Here is a 15,052-nt window from a genome sequence, read left to right on the forward strand (position 1 = left end):
GGCCCGACCCGGCGCGGGGCCTGGGGCGGGAGGAGGCGGCGGGGAAGCGCAGAGAGGCTCGGCTTCTTGAGCGGGGCAGGGGCGCCCTCCGCCGTCCACGGCCACACCACCCCGAACGCGCCCGATCCCGTCTGGTCTCGGAAGCTAAGCAGGGTCGGGCCTGGTTAGAACTTGGATGGGAGACCGCCCGGGAATACCGGGTGCCGTAGGCTTCTTCTTTTTTTTTTTTTTTGCCTCTGGTTCTGTCGCGTTTCTGGGAGTGCGGGGGCGGCCCGGGGTGGGGGTGACCCCCACCCTCAGCGCCCGCCGGCCGCGGTGCCTGGCGCCCCAGCCCGCACCGTGGGGCCTCCTCTTGTCCCGAGCCGTGACACCGCCGCCACGCGGCAGCATGCGTGGCTTCTGGACTGTCAGGTCTCAGACCAAAGGTCTGCTCTGTGGGAGCCGACACGCTGGAGGAAACCTTGAGAGTCTGAGAGGGGAGGGAGTTCCAGAAGAAGGCCAGGATGTCATTTTGAGGGAGTATGTGACCAGAACTCCTCCCGTTGCTTTTGGGGTTCTATGGGCTACACGTAGGAATCTTTGGTGGTGGCACCTGATGTTCGGGGATCCGGAGTCACACCCAGACCTGCTCCACAGGCCTCCTTTTACTTTTCTCTTCGGATTCATTTTTTTTTTTTTTTTTTTTTTTTTGAGACAGAGTCTCGGTTTGTTGCCCAGGCTAGAGTGAGTGCCGTGGCGTCAGCCTAGCTCACAGCAACTTCAAACTCCTGGGCTCGAGTGATCCTTCTGCCTCAGCCTCCCGGGTAGCTGGGACTGCAGGCATGCGCCACCATGCCCCGCTAATTTTTTATATATATATCAGTTGGCCAATTAATTTCTTTCTATTTATAGTAGAGACGGGGTCTCGCTCTTGCTCAGGCTGGTTTTGAACTCCTGACCTTGAGCAATCCGCCCGCCTCGGCCTCCCAAGAGCTAGGATTACAGGCGTGAGCCACAGCGCCCGGCCGGATTCATTATTTTTAAAAAGTGTCTCTTATCTCTATTATTGCATTTACTTTTCTCTCTCTTTTCAAGCAGATGATGGGAGTCCAAGTATTAAGGTGACATGTGTTGCCCGTGCCCCCCTCCCCCCCCCCGTGTTCTTATTCATTTACCCCTCATGTTGTTCCAGCATATTGTGGGGGCACCAATGTTAAGGACGGGTGCGTTGCCCTCTCCCAGCCTCCCCCCTCGGGTCAGAGCTTCAAGTGCGCCCATCCCCCAGTCGGTGCGTACCCACCCCATTCCTAATGGATGTGTATGCCCATCCCCTCCCCCCACCCGCCCGACACCCACCCGAAGAAGGTGATTCCTCTGTGTCCACTTAGGTGTCCATCGGTTCGTACCCATTTGCTGGTGAGCGCGAGCACGTGGTGCTCGTGTGTCCATTCTTGGGATACTTGGCTTACTGGAACGGGTTCCAGCTCTGGCCAGGAGAACCACGAGAGGTGCCCCCTCACCGCTGCTCCTCATAGCCGAATAGCACTCCGTGGTGTCCACGCGCCACATTTTATTTACCCACTCGTGGGTCGATGGGCACTCGGGTGGCTTCCAGGTCTTTGCGATTGTGACTTGTGCCCTGACACTAACCCTAACCCTTACCCAGCCCGTCTCCTCCACGGCCCCTGCCTGACTGACTCCTTCCCGCCCGGCCTATCACCTGTCACCGTCCTCTGCCCCTGCCTGACACGCTCCTCCCCGCCCGGGCCGTCACCGTCCTCGGCCCCTGCCTGACGGGGCTCCTCCGTCGCCTGGGCCTTCCAAGGGCTTGGTGTGGACGCTGGTTCCAGGACGCCCTCCCAGGAACCCGGTAGCAGGGCGGCCGCAGCGTCTCGCGCAACCCAACCGTCCGCCGGCTGGCCGCCGTGGCTAAGTGGCCTGCGGGGGACGTGCTCCCGCTGTGCCGTGGGGGCCCAGCCTGGTGTCTTCTCTGAGGCCCCGCGGCTGCCGCTCCCCGCAAGGGGAGAGCCGCGGAGGTGGGGACCGCCTCCTCATGGGGACGTACACCCAGCTCTCCACGTCGGATTCCGGGGCTCTCTGTCCTGCCAGAAGGCCCAGCTGGCCTGCGGGTCCTCAGAGTGGCAAAAACATCCGAAAACTGAGATTGAGGGTCCGGTGGGTGTCTGCACTTTTGTGCTGGGCACCCCAGGGAGGCCCGGGGGCTGGCTGGACAACGCGGTCTGCTGGGCTGGGGGGGGGGTTTGGAGGAGCAACTGATGCCCTTTGCACTTTGGGTAGCAAGTGTCTGAGGTGTCTCTGGGCCCTGTGCCATGTGGGGGCGGGGGCGGAGGCGGGGTGGGAGGAGGAGGAGGAGGAGGAGGAGGAGGAGGAGGAGGTGGGAAGGGCCGTGGCCTGCAGTCGTGTTCCCCGGGGTGGCACAGCATGTGGCTTCTTCCACAGGCTGCTTGGCCTGGGCTCCCTGCACCTGGGCCTTTGGAGGACTGGCCCTGTGCTTGCCAACACTTCCTGCAGGGACCCAGAGCTGGGAGGTTGCATCTCTCAGCCCTGGGTCGGGCAGAGCCCCAGCGGGCCATGCCCACAACCTCTCTCAGCAGGGGTCCCCCAGAAGGCTCCTTTGGGACCAGGATTCTCTTGCGGGTGACTCTTTAAGGTCTGGCCCCTGGATGGAGGGGCACCAGGAGTAGAGGAGCAGGAAGGGGAAGGGGGTGGCCATGCGAGGGGACACTTTCAGGCCAAGTCCCAGCTTCAGTCTGATCCTCCTGGGAACCCCGGGGTGGACATCACACCTCCTGGTTGCCCCGCTCTGAGACAAGGAGCCGGGCTTCGCATTGCCACAGCAGCCAGTCGTGGGCTGAGGACACCTGGGGCGTTGGGAACTCCCTGGCTTCTCCTTGGTTTAACATCTGGAGCTGCTTGTGAATCGTGCCGCCACACACACCCGAGTGCAGGTGTCTTCTGCACAGACTGCGGGCCTCGCTCTTCTGAATGCCGCTAGCTCGCGACCCACCCACGGGTGAACCTGGTCAGGGTACTTTCTCTCAGGGGCAGACTCTGATCCGGGCGGGCTACCGGTGTCTCTGTTTGCTCCTTTCTTTCTTCCACTTCGGGAAAGGCTTCCTTACTGGGTGTGGAAATCTCCTATGCCTTTCCTCGCCTATTCTGTCAGCTCTAAAATTCTCTTTCGGTTGCCACCCTCACAGATGGATTAGGAAACTCTTTGCGGTGCACTCATTAGTGAAATGACCTCAATGACGCTGGAATCCAATATCTAATCGCCAATTTTTAGCGAGTCCACACGCCAGGGTGGTCGGGGTCCAATGCAGCCCCGGCCAGGCCCAGGCCCCTTGGACTGGGCCACAGGAGGACACAGAGGAGGGTCCCGGCCCCCACGGTAGGTAGAGGTGCGGGCAGTTCTCCAAGGGCTTGGGTGTTTTCCAGAGGGAGGAGATGGAGGGGACTGATTTCTTCAGCGCCCCACAAACCACGCCACCCCACCCCACCCATGGGACACATCCCGAGAGAGAGAGAGACGCCCCATACACTGGCTCCCCTCCCCTGTGCGCTGTGCCCCAGCCCTGGCCCGGGGGAATAGGCGGCCGCCGGGCCACAGGGTGGGGGGCGCAGCTGAAAGGGGTTGTGGGGGAGGGCCGCCCCTGGCTGGGGTCAAAGGGCGAGCGCCCCGCCCCTCCCGCCCTTGCGCAGTCAGCGGCCCCGGCGCGCTGGGGGTGGGGGGCGGGGAGGTGAAGGAGGCCAGGCGAGGAGAGGAGGGGGGCTGGAAGGGCTCCACCTTGGCGGGTCCAGCCGTGGAGGCGCATCTTGTGTGAGTGTGAGTGAGTGAGTGCGTGTGAGTGTGAGTGTGTGTGTATACAGAGACAGCCCCCAACCCCGGCCCGCCGCTCCCTGCCCGCCCCGCCTGTCACCCCCGTCCCTCGGAGCCCGCGGGACGCGGCCGGCGAACTCAACAGGCCCGACCCGGCGCGGGGCCTGGGGCGGGAGGAGGCGGCGGGGAAGCGCAGAGAGGCTCGGCTTCTTGAGCGGGGCAGGGGCGCCCTCCTCCATCCACGGCCACACCACCCCGAACGCGCCCGATCCCGTCTGGTCTCGGAAGCTAAGCAGGGTCGGGCCTGGTTAGAACTTGGATGGGAGACCGCCCGGGAATACCGGGTGCCGTAGGCTTCTTCTTTTTTTTTTTTTTTGCCTCTGGTTCTGTCGCGTTTCTGGGAGTGCGGGGGCGGCCCGGGGTGGGGGTGACCCCCACCCTCAGCGCCCGCCGGCCGCGGTGCCTGGCGCCCCAGCCCGCACCGTGGGGCCTCCTCTTGTCCCGAGCCGTGACACCGCCGCCACGCGGCAGCATGCGTGGCTTCTGGACTGTCAGGTCTCAGACCAAAGGTCTGCTCTGTGGGAGCCGACACGCTGGAGGAAACCTTGAGAGTCTGAGAGGGGAGGGAGTTCCAGAAGAAGGCCAGGATGTCATTTTGAGGGAGTATGTGACCAGAACTCCTCCCGTTGCTTTTGGGGTTCTATGGGCTACACGTAGGAATCTTTGGTGGTGGCACCTGATGTTCGGGGATCCGGAGTCACACCCAGACCTGCTCCACAGGCCTCCTTTTACTTTTCTCTTCGGATTCATTTTTTTTTTTTTTTTTTTTTTTTGAGACAGAGTCTCGGTTTGTTGCCCAGGCTAGAGTGAGTGCCGTGGCGTCAGCCTAGCTCACAGCAACTTCAAACTCCTGGGCTCGAGTGATCCTTCTGCCTCAGCCTCCCGGGTAGCTGGGACTGCAGGCATGCGCCACCATGCCCCGCTAATTTTTTATATATATATCAGTTGGCCAATTAATTTCTTTCTATTTATAGTAGAGACGGGGTCTCGCTCTTGCTCAGGCTGGTTTTGAACTCCTGACCTTGAGCAATCCGCCCGCCTCGGCCTCCCAAGAGCTAGGATTACAGGCGTGAGCCACAGCGCCCGGCCGGATTCATTATTTTTAAAAAGTGTCTCTTATCTCTATTATTGCATTTACTTTTCTCTCTCTTTTCAAGCAGATGATGGGAGTCCAAGTATTAAGGTGACATGTGTTGCCCGTGCCCCCCTCCCCCCCCCCGTGTTCTTATTCATTTACCCCTCATGTTGTTCCAGCATATTGTGGGGGCACCAATGTTAAGGACGGGTGCGTTGCCCTCTCCCAGCCTCCCCCCTCGGGTCAGAGCTTCAAGTGCGCCCATCCCCCAGTCGGTGCGTACCCACCCCATTCCTAATGGATGTGTATGCCCATCCCCTCCCCCCACCCGCCCGACACCCACCCGAAGAAGGTGATTCCTCTGTGTCCACTTAGGTGTCCATCGGTTCGTACCCATTTGCTGGTGAGCGCGAGCACGTGGTGCTCGTGTGTCCATTCTTGGGATACTTGGCTTACTGGAACGGGTTCCAGCTCTGGCCAGGAGAACCACGAGAGGTGCCCCCTCACCGCTGCTCCTCATAGCCGAATAGCACTCCGTGGTGTCCACGCGCCACATTTTATTTACCCACTCGTGGGTCGATGGGCACTCGGGTGGCTTCCAGGTCTTTGCGATTGTGACTTGTGCCCTGACACTAACCCTAACCCTTACCCAGCCCGTCTCCTCCACGGCCCCTGCCTGACTGACTCCTTCCCGCCCGGCCTATCACCTGTCACCGTCCTCTGCCCCTGCCTGACACGCTCCTCCCCGCCCGGGCCGTCACCGTCCTCGGCCCCTGCCTGACGGGGCTCCTCCGTCGCCTGGGCCTTCCAAGGGCTTGGTGTGGACGCTGGTTCCAGGACGCCCTCCCAGGAACCCGGTAGCAGGGCGGCCGCAGCGTCTCGCGCAACCCAACCGTCCGCCGGCTGGCCGCCGTGGCTAAGTGGCCTGCGGGGGACGTGCTCCCGCTGTGCCGTGGGGGCCCAGCCTGGTGTCTTCTCTGAGGCCCCGCGGCTGCCGCTCCCCGCAAGGGGAGAGCCGCGGAGGTGGGGACCGCCTCCTCATGGGGACGTACACCCAGCTCTCCACGTCGGATTCCGGGGCTCTCTGTCCTGCCAGAAGGCCCAGCTGGCCTGCGGGTCCTCAGAGTGGCAAAAACATCCGAAAACTGAGATTGAGGGTCCGGTGGGTGTCTGCACTTTTGTGCTGGGCACCCCAGGGAGGCCCGGGGGCTGGCTGGACAACGCGGTCTGCTGGGCTGGGGGGGGGGTTTGGAGGAGCAACTGATGCCCTTTGCACTTTGGGTAGCAAGTGTCTGAGGTGTCTCTGGGCCCTGTGCCATGTGGGGGCGGGGGCGGAGGCGGGGTGGGAGGAGGAGGAGGAGGAGGAGGAGGAGGAGGAGGAGGTGGGAAGGGCCGTGGCCTGCAGTCGTGTTCCCCGGGGTGGCACAGCATGTGGCTTCTTCCACAGGCTGCTTGGCCTGGGCTCCCTGCACCTGGGCCTTTGGAGGACTGGCCCTGTGCTTGCCAACACTTCCTGCAGGGACCCAGAGCTGGGAGGTTGCATCTCTCAGCCCTGGGTCGGGCAGAGCCCCAGCGGGCCATGCCCACAACCTCTCTCAGCAGGGGTCCCCCAGAAGGCTCCTTTGGGACCAGGATTCTCTTGCGGGTGACTCTTTAAGGTCTGGCCCCTGGATGGAGGGGCACCAGGAGTAGAGGAGCAGGAAGGGGAAGGGGGTGGCCATGCGAGGGGACACTTTCAGGCCAAGTCCCAGCTTCAGTCTGATCCTCCTGGGAACCCCGGGGTGGACATCACACCTCCTGGTTGCCCCGCTCTGAGACAAGGAGCCGGGCTTCGCATTGCCACAGCAGCCAGTCGTGGGCTGAGGACACCTGGGGCGTTGGGAACTCCCTGGCTTCTCCTTGGTTTAACATCTGGAGCTGCTTGTGAATCGTGCCGCCACACACACCCGAGTGCAGGTGTCTTCTGCACAGACTGCGGGCCTCGCTCTTCTGAATGCCGCTAGCTCGCGACCCACCCACGGGTGAACCTGGTCAGGGTACTTTCTCTCAGGGGCAGACTCTGATCCGGGCGGGCTACCGGTGTCTCTGTTTGCTCCTTTCTTTCTTCCACTTCGGGAAAGGCTTCCTTACTGGGTGTGGAAATCTCCTATGCCTTTCCTCGCCTATTCTGTCAGCTCTAAAATTCTCTTTCGGTTGCCACCCTCACAGATGGATTAGGAAACTCTTTGCGGTGCACTCATTAGTGAAATGACCTCAATGACGCTGGAATCCAATATCTAATCGCCAATTTTTAGCGAGTCCACACGCCAGGGTGGTCGGGGTCCAATGCAGCCCCGGCCAGGCCCAGGCCCCTTGGACTGGGCCACAGGAGGACACAGAGGAGGGTCCCGGCCCCCACGGTAGGTAGAGGTGCGGGCAGTTCTCCAAGGGCTTGGGTGTTTTCCAGAGGGAGGAGATGGAGGGGACTGATTTCTTCAGCGCCCCACAAACCACGCCACCCCACCCCACCCATGGGACACATCCCGAGAGAGAGAGAGACGCCCCATACACTGGCTCCCCTCCCCCGTGCGCTGTGCCCCAGCCCTGGCCCGGGGGAATAGGCGGCCGCCGGGCCACAGGGTGGGGGGCGCAGCTGAAAGGGGTTGTGGGGGAGGGCCGCCCCTGGCTGGGGTCAAAGGGCGAGCGCCCCGCCCCTCCCGCCCGTGCGCAGTCAGCGGCCCCGGCGCGCTGGGGGTGGGGGGCGGGGAGGTGAAGGAGGCCAGGCGAGGAGAGGAGGGGGGCTGGAAGGGCTCCACCTTGGCGGGTCCAGCCGTGGAGGCGCATCTTGTGTGAGTGTGAGTGAGTGAGTGCGTGTGAGTGTGAGTGTGTGTGTATACAGAGACAGCCCCCAACCCCGGCCCGCCGCTCCCTGCCCGCCCCGCCTGTCACCCCCGTCCCTCGGAGCCCGCGGGACGCGGCCGGCGAACTCAACAGGCCCGACCCGGCGCGGGGCCTGGGGCGGGAGGAGGCGGCGGGGAAGCGCAGAGAGGCTCGGCTTCTTGAGCGGGGCAGGGGCGCCCTCCGCCATCCACGGCCACACCACCCCGAACACGCCCGATCCCGTCTGGTCTCGGAAGCTAAGCAGGGTCGGGCCTGGTTAGAACTTGGATGGGAGACCGCCCGGGAATACCGGGTGCCGTAGGCTTCTTCTTTTTTTTTTTTTTTGCCTCTGGTTCTGTCGCGTTTCTGGGAGTGCGGGGGCGGCCCGGGGTGGGGGTGACCCCCACCCTCAGCGCCCGCCGGCCGCGGTGCCTGGCGCCCCAGCCCGCACCGTGGGGCCTCCTCTTGTCCCGAGCCGTGACACCGCCGCCACGCGGCAGCATGCGTGGCTTCTGGACTGTCAGGTCTCAGACCAAAGGTCTGCTCTGTGGGAGCCGACACGCTGGAGGAAACCTTGAGAGTCTGAGAGGGGAGGGAGTTCCAGAAGAAGGCCAGGATGTCATTTTGAGGGAGTATGTGACCAGAACTCCTCCCGTTGCTTTTGGGGTTCTATGGGCTACACGTAGGAATCTTTGGTGGTGGCACCTGATGTTCGGGGATCCGGAGTCACACCCAGACCTGCTCCACAGGCCTCCTTTTACTTTTCTCTTCGGATTCATTTTTTTTTTTTTTTTTTTTTTTTGAGACAGAGTCTCGGTTTGTTGCCCAGGCTAGAGTGAGTGCCGTGGCGTCAGCCTAGCTCACAGCAACTTCAAACTCCTGGGCTCGAGTGATCCTTCTGCCTCAGCCTCCCGGGTAGCTGGGACTGCAGGCATGCGCCACCATGCCCCGCTAATTTTTTATATATATATCAGTTGGCCAATTAATTTCTTTCTATTTATAGTAGAGACGGGGTCTCGCTCTTGCTCAGGCTGGTTTTGAACTCCTGACCTTGAGCAATCCGCCCGCCTCGGCCTCCCAAGAGCTAGGATTACAGGCGTGAGCCACAGCGCCCGGCCGGATTCATTATTTTTAAAAAGTGTCTCTTATCTCTATTATTGCATTTACTTTTCTCTCTCTTTTCAAGCAGATGATGGGAGTCCAAGTATTAAGGTGACATGTGTTGCCCGTGCCCCCCTCCCCCCCCCGTGTTCTTATTCATTTACCCCTCATGTTGTTCCAGCATATTGTGGGGGCACCAATGTTAAGGACGGGTGCGTTGCCCTCTCCCAGCCTCCCCCCTCGGGTCAGAGCTTCAAGTGCGCCCATCCCCCAGTCGGTGCGTACCCACCCCATTCCTAATGGATGTGTATGCCCATCCCCTCCCCCCACCCGCCCGACACCCACCCGAAGAAGGTGATTCCTCTGTGTCCACTTAGGTGTCCATCGGTTCGTACCCATTTGCTGGTGAGCGCGAGCACGTGGTGCTCGTGTGTCCATTCTTGGGATACTTGGCTTACTGGAACGGGTTCCAGCTCTGGCCAGGAGAACCACGAGAGGTGCCCCCTCACCGCTGCTCCTCATAGCCGAATAGCACTCCGTGGTGTCCACGCGCCACATTTTATTTACCCACTCGTGGGTCGATGGGCACTCGGGTGGCTTCCAGGTCTTTGCGATTGTGACTTGTGCCCTGACACTAACCCTAACCCTTACCCAGCCCGTCTCCTCCACGGCCCCTGCCTGACTGACTCCTTCCCGCCCGGCCTATCACCTGTCACCGTCCTCTGCCCCTGCCTGACACGCTCCTCCCCGCCCGGGCCGTCACCGTCCTCGGCCCCTGCCTGACGGGGCTCCTCCGTCGCCTGGGCCTTCCAAGGGCTTGGTGTGGACGCTGGTTCCAGGACGCCCTCCCAGGAACCCGGTAGCAGGGCGGCCGCAGCGTCTCGCGCAACCCAACCGTCCGCCGGCTGGCCGCCGTGGCTAAGTGGCCTGCGGGGGACGTGCTCCCGCTGTGCCGTGGGGGCCCAGCCTGGTGTCTTCTCTGAGGCCCCGCGGCTGCCGCTCCCCGCAAGGGGAGAGCCGCGGAGGTGGGGACCGCCTCCTCATGGGGACGTACACCCAGCTCTCCAAGTCGGATTCCGGGGCTCTCTGTCCTGCCAGAAGGCCCAGCTGGCCTGCGGGTCCTCAGAGTGGCAAAAACATCCGAAAACTGAGATTGAGGGTCCGGTGGGTGTCTGCACTTTTGTGCTGGGCACCCCAGGGAGGCCCGGGGGCTGGCTGGACAACGCGGTCTGCTGGGCTGGGGGGGGGGTTTGGAGGAGCAACTGATGCCCTTTGCACTTTGGGTAGCAAGTGTCTGAGGTGTCTCTGGGCCCTGTGCCATGTGGGGGCGGGGGCGGAGGCGGGGTGGGAGGAGGAGGAGGAGGAGGAGGAGGAGGAGGAGGAGGAGGTGGGAAGGGCCGTGGCCTGCAGTCGTGTTCCCCGGGGTGGCACAGCATGTGGCTTCTTCCACAGGCTGCTTGGCCTGGGCTCCCTGCACCTGGGCCTTTGGAGGACTGGCCCTGTGCTTGCCAACACTTCCTGCAGGGACCCAGAGCTGGGAGGTTGCATCTCTCAGCCCTGGGTCGGGCAGAGCCCCAGCGGGCCATGCCCACAACCTCTCTCAGCAGGGGTCCCCCAGAAGGCTCCTTTGGGACCAGGATTCTCTTGCGGGTGACTCTTTAAGGTCTGGCCCCTGGATGGAGGGGCACCAGGAGTAGAGGAGCAGGAAGGGGAAGGGGGTGGCCATGCGAGGGGACACTTTCAGGCCAAGTCCCAGCTTCAGTCTGATCCTCCTGGGAACCCCGGGGTGGACATCACACCTCCTGGTTGCCCCGCTCTGAGACAAGGAGCCGGGCTTCGCATTGCCACAGCAGCCAGTCGTGGGCTGAGGACACCTGGGGCGTTGGGAACTCCCTGGCTTCTCCTTGGTTTAACATCTGGAGCTGCTTGTGAATCGTGCCGCCACACACACCCGAGTGCAGGTGTCTTCTGCACAGACTGCGGGCCTCGCTCTTCTGAATGCCGCTAGCTCGCGACCCACCCACGGGTGAACCTGGTCAGGGTACTTTCTCTCAGGGGCAGACTCTGATCCGGGCGGGCTACCGGTGTCTCTGTTTGCTCCTTTCTTTCTTCCACTTCGGGAAAGGCTTCCTTACTGGGTGTGGAAATCTCCTATGCCTTTCCTCGCCTATTCTGTCAGCTCTAAAATTCTCTTTCGGTTGCCACCCTCACAGATGGATTAGGAAACTCTTTGCGGTGCACTCATTAGTGAAATGACCTCAATGACGCTGGAATCCAATATCTAATCGCCAATTTTTAGCGAGTCCACACGCCAGGGTGGTCGGGGTCCAATGCAGCCCCGGCCAGGCCCAGGCCCCTTGGACTGGGCCACAGGAGGACACAGAGGAGGGTCCCGGCCCCCACGGTAGGTAGAGGTGCGGGCAGTTCTCCAAGGGCTTGGGTGTTTTCCAGAGGGAGGAGATGGAGGGGACTGATTTCTTCAGCGCCCCACAAACCACGCCACCCCACCCCACCCTTGGGACACATCCCGAGAGAGAGAGAGACGCCCCATACACTGGCTCCCCTCCCCCGTGCGCTGTGCCCCAGCCCTGGCCGGGGGAATAGGCGGCCGCCGGGCCACAGGGTGGGGGGCGCAGCTGAAAGGGGTTGTGGGGGAGGGCCGCCCCTGGCTGGGGTCAAAGGGCGAGCGCCCCGCCCCTCCCGCCCGTGCGCAGTCAGCGGCCCCGGCGCGCTGGGGGTGGGGGGCGGGGAGGTGAAGGAGGCCAGGCGAGGAGAGGAGGGGGGCTGGAAGGGCTCCACCTTGGCGGGTCCAGCCGTGGAGGCGCATCTTGTGTGAGTGTGAGTGAGTGAGTGCGTGTGAGTGTGAGTGTGTGTGTATACAGAGACAGCCCCCAACCCCGGCCCGCCGCTCCCTGCCCGCCCCGCCTGTCACCCCCGTCCCTCGGAGCCCGCGGGACGCGGCCGGCGAACTCAACAGGCCCGACCCGGCGCGGGGCCTGGGGCGGGAGGAGGCGGCGGGGAAGCGCAGAGAGGCTCGGCTTCTTGAGCGGGGCAGGGGCGCCCTCCGCCGTCCACGGCCACACCACCCCGAACGCGCCCGATCCCGTCTGGTCTCGGAAGCTAAGCAGGGTCGGGCCTGGTTAGAACTTGGATGGGAGACCGCCCGGGAATACCGGGTGCCGTAGGCTTCTTCTTTTTTTTTTTTTTTGCCTCTGGTTCTGTCGCGTTTCTGGGAGTGCGGGGGCGGCCCGGGGTGGGGGTGACCCCCACCCTCAGCGCCCGCCGGCCGCGGTGCCTGGCGCCCCAGCCCGCACCGTGGGGCCTCCTCTTGTCCCGAGCCGTGACACCGCCGCCACGCGGCAGCATGCGTGGCTTCTGGACTGTCAGGTCTCAGACCAAAGGTCTGCTCTGTGGGAGCCGACACGCTGGAGGAAACCTTGAGAGTCTGAGAGGGGAGGGAGTTCCAGAAGAAGGCCAGGATGTCATTTTGAGGGAGTATGTGACCAGAACTCCTCCCGTTGCTTTTGGGGTTCTATGGGCTACACGTAGGAATCTTTGGTGGTGGCACCTGATGTTCGGGGATCCGGAGTCACACCCAGACCTGCTCCACAGGCCTCCTTTTACTTTTCTCTTCGGATTCATTTTTTTTTTTTTTTTTTTTTTTTTGAGACAGAGTCTCGGTTTGTTGCCCAGGCTAGAGTGAGTGCCGTGGCGTCAGCCTAGCTCACAGCAACTTCAAACGCCTGGGCTCGAGTGATCCTTCTGCCTCAGCCTCCCGGGTAGCTGGGACTGCAGGCATGCGCCACCATGCCCCGCTAATTTTTTATATATATATCAGTTGGCCAATTAATTTCTTTCTATTTATAGTAGAGACGGGGTCTCGCTCTTGCTCAGGCTGGTTTTGAACTCCTGACCTTGAGCAATCCGCCCGCCTCGGCCTCCCAAGAGCTAGGATTACAGGCGTGAGCCACAGCGCCCGGCCGGATTCATTATTTTTAAAAAGTGTCTCTTATCTCTATTATTGCATTTACTTTTCTCTCTCTTTTCAAGCAGATGATGGGAGTCCAAGTATTAAGGTGACATGTGTTGCCCGTGCCCCCCTCCCCCCCCCCCCCCGTGTTCTTATTCATTTACCCCTCATGTTGTTCCAGCATATTGTGGGGGCACCAATGTTAAGGACGGGTGCGTTGCCCTCTCCCAGCCTCCCCCCTCGGGTCAGAGCTTCAAGTGCGCCCATCCCCCAGTCGGTGCGTACCCACCCCATTCCTAATGGATGTGTATGCCCATCCCCTCCCCCCACCCGCCCGACACCCACCCGAAGAAGGTGATTCCTCTGTGTCCACTTAGGTGTCCATCGGTTCGTACCCATTTGCTGGTGAGCGCGAGCACGTGGTGCTCGTGTGTCCATTCTTGGGATACTTGGCTTACTGGAACGGGTTCCAGCTCTGGCCAGGAGAACCACGAGAGGTGCCCCCTCACCGCTGCTCCTCATAGCCGAATAGCACTCCGTGGTGTCCACGCGCCACATTTTATTTACCCACTCGTGGGTCGATGGGCACTCGGGTGGCTTCCAGGTCTTTGCGATTGTGACTTGTGCCCTGACACTAACCCTAACCCTTACCCAGCCCGTCTCCTCCACGGCCCCTGCCTGACTGACTCCTTCCCGCCCGGCCTATCACCTGTCACCGTCCTCTGCCCCTGCCTGACACGCTCCTCCCCGCCCGGGCCGTCACCGTCCTCGGCCCCTGCCTGACGGGGCTCCTCCGTCGCCTGGGCCTTCCAAGGGCTTGGTGTGGACGCTGGTTCCAGGACGCCCTCCCAGGAACCCGGTAGCAGGGCGGCCGCAGCGTCTCGCGCAACCCAACCGTCCGCCGGCTGGCCGCCGTGGCTAAGTGGCCTGCGGGGGACGTGCTCCCGCTGTGCCGTGGGGGCCCAGCCTGGTGTCTTCTCTGAGGCCCCGCGGCTGCCGCTCCCCGCAAGGGGAGAGCCGCGGAGGTGGGGACCGCCTCCTCATGGGGACGTACACCCAGCTCTCCACGTCGGATTCCGGGGCTCTCTGTCCTGCCAGAAGGCCCAGCTGGCCTGCGGGTCCTCAGAGTGGCAAAAACATCCGAAAACTGAGATTGAGGGTCCGGTGGGTGTCTGCACTTTTGTGCTGGGCACCCCAGGGAGGCCCGGGGGCTGGCTGGACAACGCGGTCTGCTGGGCTGGGGGGGGGGTTTGGAGGAGCAACTGATGCCCTTTGCACTTTGGGTAGCAAGTGTCTGAGGTGTCTCTGGGCCCTGTGCCATGTGGGGGCGGGGGCGGAGGCGGGGTGGGAGGAGGAGGAGGAGGAGGAGGAGGAGGAGGAGGAGGTGGGAAGGGCCGTGGCCTGCAGTCGTGTTCCCCGGGGTGGCACAGCATGTGGCTTCTTCCACAGGCTGCTTGGCCTGGGCTCCCTGCACCTGGGCCTTTGGAGGACTGGCCCTGTGCTTGCCAACACTTCCTGCAGGGACCCAGAGCTGGGAGGTTGCATCTCTCAGCCCTGGGTCGGGCAGAGCCCCAGCGGGCCATGCCCACAACCTCTCTCAGCAGGGGTCCCCCAGAAGGCTCCTTTGGGACCAGGATTCTCTTGCGGGTGACTCTTTAAGGTCTGGCCCCTGGATGGAGGGGCACCAGGAGTAGAGGAGCAGGAAGGGGAAGGGGGTGGCCATGCGAGGGGACACTTTCAGGCCAAGTCCCAGCTTCAGTCTGATCCTCCTGGGAACCCCGGGGTGGACATCACACCTCCTGGTTGCCCCGCTCTGAGACAAGGAGCCGGGCTTCGCATTGCCACAGCAGCCAGTCGTGGGCTGAGGACACCTGGGGCGTTGGGAACTCCCTGGCTTCTCCTTGGTTTAACATCTGGAGCTGCTTGTGAATCGTGCCGCCACACACACCCGAGTGCAGGTGTCTTCTGCACAGACTGCGGGCCTCGCTCTTCTGAATGCCGCTAGCTCGCGACCCACCCACGGGTGAACCTGGTCAGGGTACTTTCTCTCAGGGGCAGACTCTGATCCGGGCGGGCTACCGGTGTCTCTGTTTGCTCCTTTCTTTCTTCCACTTCGGGAAAGGCTTCCTTACTGGGTGTGGAAATCTCCTATGCCTTTCCTCGCCTA

At 62.4% G+C, this 15,052-nt stretch overlaps 4 pseudogenes; all 4 read left to right on the plus strand.

Moving 5' to 3' along the window:
• Positions 1–93: 93 nt before the first annotated feature.
• Positions 94–212, plus strand: LOC142875087 (uncharacterized; annotated as a pseudogene).
• A 3,845-nt stretch (positions 213–4,057) lies between these two features.
• On the plus strand, positions 4,058–4,176 carry LOC142875191 (uncharacterized; annotated as a pseudogene).
• Positions 4,177–8,020: 3,844 nt separating this feature from the next.
• LOC142875226 (uncharacterized) lies at positions 8,021–8,139 on the plus strand (annotated as a pseudogene).
• Positions 8,140–11,984: 3,845 nt separating this feature from the next.
• Positions 11,985–12,103, plus strand: LOC142875088 (uncharacterized; annotated as a pseudogene).
• The last annotated feature ends 2,949 nt before the right edge of the window (positions 12,104–15,052 follow it).

This window comes from Microcebus murinus, chromosome 13 (assembly GCF_040939455.1).
Source record: "Microcebus murinus isolate Inina chromosome 13, M.murinus_Inina_mat1.0, whole genome shotgun sequence".
Taxonomy (NCBI): Eukaryota; Metazoa; Chordata; class Mammalia; order Primates; family Cheirogaleidae; genus Microcebus; species Microcebus murinus.